Below are 10850 nucleotides of genomic sequence, written 5' to 3' on the forward strand. Positions count from 1 at the left end.
TTAATGTGAGATTATAAATAGACCACTTTTAAAATCCCTTTCATAATGGAAGATGGATGCTTAACTGCTCTTGCTTTTCATTAAAATTGTTAGCTTTGTACATGTCACCAGGAATCTGGGTATTATGTTCATATATTCACAACATTTACTGCAACCAATGAAAAAAGCCCTACTGAACCCCTGGTGACCAAGATGGTATGGTCTTTCACTATATCTTTTGTCTCATAAATTTAGAGACATCTGTCTACAAAAGATAGACATTCATCAAAGATACCTGTCCACAATTCAGAATAGACCCTACAAAACATTTTAGACATATGACTTGAAATTGCATATTTTTAAAAAGAAAAACAAACACAATTTTTCTCACTTTTGATAACTGTTTCAAGTAATGGGAAATCCACATTTTTGGCAAGTCATAACTGTCTAAATCACCATTATCATCCATCTATGACTGGTTTCTGGACTTGATGCAAGAGTTTAGAGAGCTTCAAGTAATGGGAAATCCACATTTTGGCAAGTCATAACATTGTCTAAATCACCATTATTATCCATCTATGACTGGTTCCTGGACTTGATGCAAGAGTTTAGAGAGCTGCGACACTTTGGGAAGCTCAGCACAGGAAGAATAGCCAGTTAGAAGGAACTTAGCTCCTGTATGCAACAAATATTTAGTTTGATTTATCTTACTTTCATCCAGTCTATCCTGAAATCTGCACTTTGGGAAGTAAGCATGAATAGGTTTTTAGGACCAGGAAGGAGGAAGTATTTTCATTTCTGCTCATCTGTTGGAAAGAAAAATTACTCTAGATGAAGAGCTCTACATTACACTTTTTAAGCTACACAAATTTTAACTTGACATTCATTGTAACTAAGATTGGTTATGATGATCATAATTAACTTTGCAATTACACAGAATGGAAAAAGCTCAGATAAGTGGGCTGTTTAATAGTCACTGTATTAACTACAAAAAAAAATCATCATGTCACATATTTAACCATGGAGGTACTTCTATTTATGAAGGTACCTCAGTAATCACTATTTAGGAAGTGACTGCTGGATGACATAATATTTTCAGAAAATCACCTTTGAAGCATTATATTGCTCTTATTTTTATTTTTATAGCACTTTAAAGGTGGTCAGTGGTTAGCAATAACTATGAAAATAAGCTCACTGTGAGAAAATCTGGCAATTAAGTAGGTAAAATGAAGATAAAGGTAGGAGAATTACATGTGACTGAAAACACTTGAGCATAAATATGCAATTAAAGATAATATCTGCATAGACACCTATTGCATCCTATCAAGATTACTTCCAGTATCTGACTCTGTATGCAGGGTGTCATTTCCTAAAATATGTTCTTCTTTCAAGCTCCCAAGATTTTTAAGAATTCAGTTTTCTCAGTTTTTTAAAAAAATGAGGAAAAAACCCCAAGTTTCCATTTTTACTGAAGAGGAAGAGCAGAGAAATTTCATCCTTTTATTATCAGCTAGTAAAAGAATTTGATGTCTTATAAATGTTAGCTTTACCATTCAAAGACATACCTTACATGTAGCTAGAACAAACCTCTAGATATTTTAGAGGGAAAAATAATGGGGAAAAAATAATCAACATTTATATGTATTTCCTACTGAGTGAGAAAAATGCGGTTTTATCTCTAGAATATTAAGAACAAAAGCTTTTCAGTGCAAATTTTTGGTTATTAAAGGGTATTTTTTTTTTTCTTCCGTAACCTTATACTTTCAAGTGTAAAAGGGTGTGAATCAAAACAGCAGATTTAATACCTTAAACTCCGAGGTATACAAAATCTGACTTTTGAAGCTTGAATGCACCTCTATAACTAATGTAACAAAGTTACACGCAGAGTTTCTTAGGTTTTGGAATGCATTTTACTTTCCTTTTTTCCTTTCCGTCTGATTTTCTGTAGGTCATTTCGCTCTCTTTTGATCTGTGATGTATTTGCTCAGGTGTTTCCCATTTTTATGGCAGTGCCAATTAACTCCCTTAAATTTGCCCCTGTTGCTCTCAAAATGTCTTGATGTTCCCTTTGAAGCTTTCCTCTCCATTAGCCACCATTTTCAGCATCAGAGACTGACCTCTGTGAGAGAAAAGTTTGCTGCCAATAAGCCCTGCCCTGCTAGTAGATGTGTGTTTAGATGAAAGAAATGAACAATGATTTAGAATTATGAAATGAACCTAGAAAGCAGCACTAGTGCAGTCTAAATACTCTAGACAAGAGTCAGAAATTACTCAGATCCACACTTGCCCTTCCAGTATTCAGGAGTGTTTGCCTGTGGGCTTCATATTCCAGCGTAGTAATTAAATTTACCATTGTGAACATTTAACATAACTTCCCTTGTACATTTTTGAATGAAGAAAGAGGAGTGGGGAAGTAAAAAAAAGAGAACACTTTGGTTTTAAATACTTTTAAAAATCTCTAGTTCAATCTTGTAAAAGAAAATAGTAGGGAGAAAAATGTGGAAACCAATCATCGTTAATAAAAGTTTTCTGTAAGCAAGAGATATATGATTCATTTAGGATTGGCTTGATTTTTTTTTTTAAATCAACCCATAGAAGTTTGGAGTTAGAGAATTGGCATAAAGTTGAGTGCAGTTGTGTCTAATCTGACTTTTTCCTCCTGAAATGACCAATGTCTTACTATCTAGTAAATTTTACAGATGCATCTTCTGCCTCAATACCTCTAACATGACTCTTTTGTTTCTGAGATACTCTGATGGTGAACTATTTACAAACACTAGGTTATACCTGAATGATTGTGGAATATTTCTTATATAAAACATGTCATTTAAATGACATCACCATATTTTTTACCTAAATAAATATTCTTTTCCTGTCCTACTTTATATTATGAAGGTAAAACAGATACATAGATTGCATTGTCTACTACTGTACTTAAGACATAAAAGGTATGATGTCACATTAAAACCCTCTATGGCACACAGCTGTACAGTAAAACATGGCACATATAAAGTGGCACACTTCAGATTTTATTACTGAGGGGAATAGAAGTCACATTGTTAAACAGGGAGTATCAGAACAAAGCTCTTCTGTTTTAGTTTTTATTGCTCTCTAACACACTTGTTGCATGATCTTAACCGTATCATTCATGGCAAAAATTAAGCAGCTTCTCACTACTAAAAGTTTTAATTCCTAACACCCTCCTCCTCCTTGTTCTTGGCTACCATATATTGCCATATACCACAGACCGGCTTTTAGAGCCTTCCAACAGCTGATTTTACCTCTTGGCCTTGGAGAGCACTTGTTGCAAATTCAGTCTGAGAGATGGTACTACAGGCTTGCAGAAAGCACCAAAGCACATGGGAATGTGCACAACCATGGCACTCACAACTGATAGAAAATGTGTCTCAAGCTGTGTCTTTTGGGTCCTTCCAGATTTTTTTTTCCTTACTAATTATCTTTCCAGAGGACATCCACTGGTTGCTGAAAGTTTGTAGAGGAATGTGACTTCTGAGAAAGAATCAGTGATTAATAAATATCTGAAATTACTTTCTTTACCCTGGAATAATCTTATTTAAAATTCAATACTTAAAGTATGGAAACTTGAAAAATTTTTAACACCATTTATCTTAATGTATGGAAGCATCTCTTATTGAGGAAAATAAGTTTATATTCATAAAAATTGTATGCATCTCCTTCTGAATACGTAGTTTATCTTGCAGTGTAATTTAGGCATCATAGTCTGTGCTGTGTTTAGAAGAATATGGATTTAAAAGCACAGACAAACCCAAAGACTTTAGACCGGGTATGCATACTTGTCTGAAAACAGGGGAAAACAGGTTTGCATGCTTACCTGAGTTTTATTGTAGTTCTGTTGTAAACTTAACATTTGCCTTTGGAATTTTTCCACAGACCAGGGCAACTGTCCTCCTGTCAGTCTCATCTTGGGATGTGGTTGCCATACTTTACTGTCAAAAAGGAGAGCTATAAGGTCCCTTCTTCTCCTCCTTGTACTTTATTTAAAGTCCAATGTCTGACTTTCTAACTTTACCTAAATTTTGACATGTCATTGGAATGAAGGTTTCTTTTCTGGGACTTCAATAGACTTTTATGTTTTGGAGTAAAACGCTCAAAGTAAATTGGTCACAAGGCAAACATTACTTGTTTGACATTCAAGACGGAGTAGTTTTAGATGTAACTCAAATTCTCAGGTACATATTTATCCCATCTCCTGGAATAGATTGATAATTTACTGAAACAAAAATTAATATTTACAGAAAATCATAGAATAATTTGGGTTGGAAGGGGCCTCTAGAGGTCATCTAGTCCACACCACTCCTATCCTCCCCCGCTGCCCCTTCTCCCTAGCAAACAACTGTTACAACTGATATAAATAGGATATCAGAATAGCCTGTTTCTTAGGACATAATGTGTAAGCAAAAAGATAGAAAATATCCTCTGTACAAAAAGAAATACATGGGAGAACAGACTGCCATTACCTTTTAAGTCAAGATATTGAGAAAACTATCTTGACACCGTTTATCAATTTTACCTTAAAATAGGTAATGCTATTATGTCATAATTTTTAATTGTATTTTTTCTTTATTTGAACTTAATTCTTCAAAAATAAATTATATTCACTAAATTGAGATATGTCATTCTACCCTAGTAACAGTGACAGAATTATAAAGAATGTACTTCATTTTGATGAACAGTTCTAACATATATCTCTTTCAGACAAGGATAAGGTCACCTGTCATAAAGGTGTATTTGCTGTCCAAAAATTGATACGTAAATATTGAAAACTGTGCATTACTTTAAAAGTTAAGATATGCAGTAGAGTGTTTGACCTTTACTTTGGTAGAGGTAATACAGATGCTATCTTCAATGTATTTCTTATTTTCTTAGAATGTATGCAACATTTCTATTGGCAAATCAAAAATGCAAACTTTTGGCAAGTTGATCTCTTTTTTTTAAATTTAGACTTTATATTTAGTGTACATTTAGAATAAGCATACTCCATCATGGTGTTATTTTGCTGTTTTTTTCACAAGTCAGTTGGGGAAAAAAAGGGTTAATTTCCTCAAGAGACAGTGCCTAACACCTCAGGTCAATATTGAAAATTCAGGAAGACTTCCGGTTTCTTTTTTTAATTGTGTTATGGTTTTTGAAGTTGAACAGAGCAAATCTGAGCCATGCAACACAATGAATGTGTAAGTTGGCAAAAAATAAATAACACTTAATTCTTTTGCCTAAAATAAGAAGATTGAGCAAAAGTATTAAAAGACAAATTTAAATTTGACAAAAGGAGATAGCTGTTTTAGCCTTTATTATTTTTTAACTCAAGTTAGCATTAAGCTTAGGATAAGACTGGTGGAAAACAGTGGAAACTTGTATAGAAAATAAGATCATCTATACTCTGCTTTAGACTCAAAACTCCGGAAGGAATATGAGCCCCTGTTTCACGAATGAAGGTAACACAGTTTTGTGGCTGGGAAGAAATTTCCTGTAAATATCATGTTTCCTATATTTGTTACCTGTGGGTTTTCTTTTATTTTTACTATCAATACACATTAGGAAATGAATGTCAGATTAAAAGGACCTCTGTTTTAATCCTCTTTATGATGAACAATCATAATGCCTATGGTTCTATTTTTTCTGTACAGCTAAAATAAGGAAATTTTACTATTGGTTTTATTGAAAGTAGGACAGAGTTTCAAATAAGCATATAGAAAATTTAGAACTACCTCCCAGATTCAGAGACTTCCTATATTTAGGTATCTCCTTGGAATTATCACATTGTTCTACTTTTTAGTACTGACAATTTCAAATCAAATTTGATTCATTTCGTACAAAACAAAAAAAAAACTCCCAGAGTTATTTCTCAAAAGTGTAAAGGGAAAAAATTTCAATCATCAATACAAAAAAGTTATTCTTATGAAAAATCTTTTTTTTTTTCCATACATGGAATGACTGTGGGAAAAAGTGCTTATGATTCTAGTACGTGGTCATGAGGCTGATCATCTCACTAACATGCAGATGCAGGTAATGTCATTCCTCTTTACTGTTTCCTTTGAATTGATCTTGGAGATGGAGAATTATTGAAGAAACAGGTGGAGCAGTTCACCTTTGTAAGAAATTCATCACTGTTCAGAGACTATGCAGAAAATTACTATGAACAAGGCAAAAAAAGGGGGCATAGCTGAGGAAGAATTTGTTAAGTATTTAGCATTAGGGCCACATCTGAATAAAGAATAAGGATAATATTGGGAAGAGGGACTAAAGCCCTATATCTCCTATGTACTGCATTAATGCATTAAATAAACCCCAGCATGGAATTAATCATTGCCCTAGAGGATCACATTTTTTAAAACATAAAATAATAATAATAATAATAATAATAATGATGATGATGATGATAATTTTGAGATGGTAAGTACATGAATATCCATCAGATATCATACCTAACTGTCTAGACTTAAATACATGCTTAAATTTAGATTCCTAAGAAAATATTTCAGGATATCTGAAGAAGCAGAGGATACTGATTCATACACATTTTTCAGGCGTTGCTGCATGAGTAGACTTAGTGCTGAAAATGGTGATGGTATTAGAGAATCCTTGTAGAGGAAAGATTGTGCAAGTGGGAGTGACCAACACTGGCAGCTGTTAGTATAGGGAAACCTTGAAAAACTTAGAAACACAGGTCTGGAGGCTGTCTGGCATTACAAATACTTTAAAAGATATATTCTTGAAGTGATATCCTTTAATCCTGATAGATCTCTTCAGAAATATGCATGAGCTCATGCTTTCAAATGCCTTTATATGGGAAGTTTTTAGTTACTCTGGTGTTTCTACATTGCTCTGGTTTCTGTCAGCTTATTAGGAGTCATTGTCACCACGGAAAGAAGAATCCAGTCAAGTACACAAATAATGCAAACAGTTTTAAGATTGGTTCATATAAATTCTGAATATTCCTACATAGGATAGCAGCCTACACATAAGGATGCACATATTTTCTTCATATATCTTGTCCTCTAAAGACCCATCATTGGATCTGATTGCTTCTAATTCTCTGCCTTTGATTTCTTCATAGTAGCAAATAGAAGAAGCAGTCATTCCTTGGATAACTTTGCTATCCTTCATGCTTTAGAAGGTTTAAAGAGAATGTTCAGCAGGTGTGATCCTTCAGAAGGAGTTTTGGTATTTTTCTTGTTTAACTCTGTGCAACCACAAATACATTTTCAGTCTCCACTGCTACTTGTCTATAATTAGGCTAGAGGTATGGACCAAAATGAAGAGCTAAAAGCAGTAGCAATGCAAAGAGTAATTGAAAATATCTGATTAATGTCACGAAGAATGTCATATAACAACTGAAGGAAAATAACTCAACTAAAAGCCAGTAAAAGTGCCACTGTTTCTAGACATTTGTAGGTATCCAATATACTTATACATAAAAGTTTACAGTTGTATTAAACTCCAGCAGTGAATGAATTTAGCTACTTTATGTCACAGCAGCAGCATTTATCTGAAACCAATGAATGTATTCTAGAATAGAAACTTGCATGGCTGAAGTTTTCCTTTTATTTTTATTGGTTACGTTAATCTTGTGTTTCATTTTTATTTATGGCCATAAGGTTTTGATTGTGTTTTTTTCTTATTTTTTCTTCTTTTTTTTCCACTCCAAAATATTTATATATCAAAAGAAAAATTAATTGGTTACTGAAAAACTGCTCTACCTAATTTGAAGTGTCATCAAGGTGTATTTTTAACTGACTACTGGTTATCAGAAATAGCTAATTATCTAGTATAGTTAAATATCCAGTTTTGTTAAATATTCCCTATTAGTCTATAACATAAAAGGAGGGGGCAAAAGAGCATTTTTTATTGACAAGACTTTGAAGATAAAAATATTTACTAACCATTCAACCCACAAAACAAAGGGATCCAAATGAAACACAAACTACACAATGGTCTCCACTAATGAACATTAACAAATCCAGACGTCTTTATCGTTTTATGGAAACAGACTCTTTACTTCCAGCTGACCCAGCACATCAGCCAAAATTGTTCCAGTGATGTTTATTACTTCTCTTGCAGCATTTACTGGGTTAATTAAAAAAACCCTAAAAACAAACCAACAGAAGCCAAAGAACTAATTGCAATGAAAAACTTTAGGTCACGATTCCATCTGGTTTAAATGCATGTTGTTAGTTACACAAAGAATCAAAAGGCTGCCAAAACTCCAGCTATGACCCCTATTACAATATCTGCAAAATAAATTATCCTGGCTTATTTTAACAAAGGATATGTTTGTGCTTTCTCCTTTATTAATTCAGAAGCTGCCACAATATGTACCATGATGACAGATTTTCTGATTCTAACCTCCAATAACAATCTTTTCACTGATTATGATGGCAACAAATCGCGTTTTACCAGCTAAGAATACCATTCTATAAATTGTGAATTATATAGATGCTAAGAAGAAAGAACTCCAAATATACCAGAATAAATTCTTGAAAGAATCACTGCAGTAACACAATGGTAACTATAAAACACTTCAAAATTTTCTGAAATATGCAGATAGGTATTAGATTCTTAATTTAATTAAACATTAAGATAAGATGCAAGAATGTTGATAAAAACAGGCTTAAATGAGCAATACTTAAGGAGCTGGTGGAAGTGTTCACCCACCGCTTTCCATCATTCACCAACAGTCCCGGCTCACCGGGGAGGTCCTAGTTGATTGGAGCTTAGCAAATGTGAGACCCATGTACAGGAAGGAGGATCTGGTGAACTACAGGCTTGTAAATCTGATCTTGGTGCCTGAAAGGTCATGGAGCAGCTCAAGTGCCATCACAGGCAGGTGCACAACAACTAAGGGAACAGGCCCAGCCAACAGGGGCTTAGAGAAGACAGGTCCTGTTTGACCAACCTGATCTCATAGTATGACCAGGCGACCTGCTTAGTGAATGAGACAAAAGTTTTGGATGTTGTTTGCCTGGAATCAAAGATTTTGACATTGTCTCCCATAGCATTCTCCTGGAGAAACTGGTTGTCCGTGGCTTGGATGGGTGCACTATTCACTGGGTTGAAACTGGCTGGATGGCTGAGCCCAGAGAGTTGTGGTGGCTGGAGTTAATTCCTTCTGGCAGCTGGTCACCAGTGGTCCTCCCTGGGGTTCAGTACTGGGGTCAGCCCTGTTTCATATTGTTATTGATGAGCTGGATGGGAGGATCACGTGCACCCTCTGTCAGTTTGGAGACAACACCAAGTTGGACTGGAATGTGGATCTGCTGAAAGGCAAAAGGCTCTGCAGAGGTGTAGGGGGTTAGAATATATGAAAATAGTGTAGAAAGTAATCTTACCCCTAAGGAGTTACAGCTGGGCCAATTATCAAAGATTAGGAACAGGCCTAACTTTAACAGGCCACAGCTGTAACCAATAAGAAGAAGAGTGCTATAAAAGAGTGGGTTGGCTAGTTGGGATGGGAATGGGGGTTGGTTGGTTGGTTGGTTGGTTGGTTGGTTGGTTGGTTGGTTGGTTGGTTGGTTGGTTGGTAGAGTCAGTGCTTGGGGGAGCAGCCCATGAGAAAACACCAAGAAGGTATGAAACTTGTGGTAGGAGACAACAGTGTGGAACCCCTGCAATAAGATGATACCAAGAGGGATCTGGACAGGCTGGATCATTGAGTCAAGGCCAGTGGTACCAGTATTAGATTCTGCACTTGGGTCACAACAACCTGATACAGTCCTACAGGCTGGGGGAAGGGTGGCTGGGAAGTTGCCCAATGGAAAAGGATCTGAGTGTGCTGGTCAGCAGTCACTGGACATGAGCCAGCAAGTGCCCAGATGGCCAAGAAGGCCAATGGTATTCTGATCTGTACCAGAAGTAGTGCGGCAAGCAAGACTAGAGTCATGATCATCCCTTGTGCTCAGCACTGGTGAGGCCATGCATCGAATCTTGCGCTCAGTTTTGGGCCTCTCAGTACAAACAAGACACCTTATTGCTCTCTACAATCACCTGAAAGGAAGTTTCAGGGAGGTGAGGTATTATTCCAAACAACAAGTGATAGGACAAGAATAAATTGCCTCAAGTTGCACTATGGAAAATTTAGATTGGATATTATGAATAATTTCTTCCCTGAGAAAGTTTTCAAATGTTGAAACAGATTGCCCGAGTGGAGTCAGCATACTTGGTGGTATTTAAATTACATTTAGATGTGGTACCTAGGGATACAGTTTATTGGTGAATACAGCAGTGCTAGGTTAATGCTTGAACTCGATGGTCTGAAAGGTCTTTTCCAACTCTAACAATGTTATGATTCTGTGAACTGCAGGACCAGTAGCTTGCCTCAATAGTATGAAAAGATCCAGAGTCCTGAAGGCAATCATGGCATGAAAATTATTTTGAAATATTGACAGTTGACTTTAATGAATATAAATGTTGGCCACTAAATGTTGTTTTGTGTTGAAGCTAAAATGAACATTTCATAATGAGATTGGCATCCAACAGTGATTTATGCTGTTAATTCTAAAGATTCTTATGAGAAGTAGAAGAAAAAATCAGATCAGCTCTGCTGACAAACTTAACCCACTTTTTTTTTTTCCCTAGGAAAATGTCTGAGATATTTTAAAACTGCTGACTCTAACCTCAAAGTATCTAATATTATAACACTTATATAAATCTGTCTCATGTCCAGCTAACATATAATAGCTGAGATTCAGTTAACAGAATAGCTGAGATTTTATTGTGACTACCTAAAAGTAACTTAAATATGCATGGGCTGAAAAGGCTGCATCTGAACAAGAAGGAATTTTGTATAAATACCTTCCATTTGGTAGTATTTAGTTATTATTAATAAGCACATT

The sequence above is a fragment of the Geospiza fortis genome, unplaced genomic scaffold, assembly GCF_000277835.1.
Source record: "Geospiza fortis unplaced genomic scaffold, GeoFor_1.0 scaffold366, whole genome shotgun sequence".
Classification (NCBI taxonomy): domain Eukaryota; kingdom Metazoa; phylum Chordata; class Aves; order Passeriformes; family Thraupidae; genus Geospiza; species Geospiza fortis.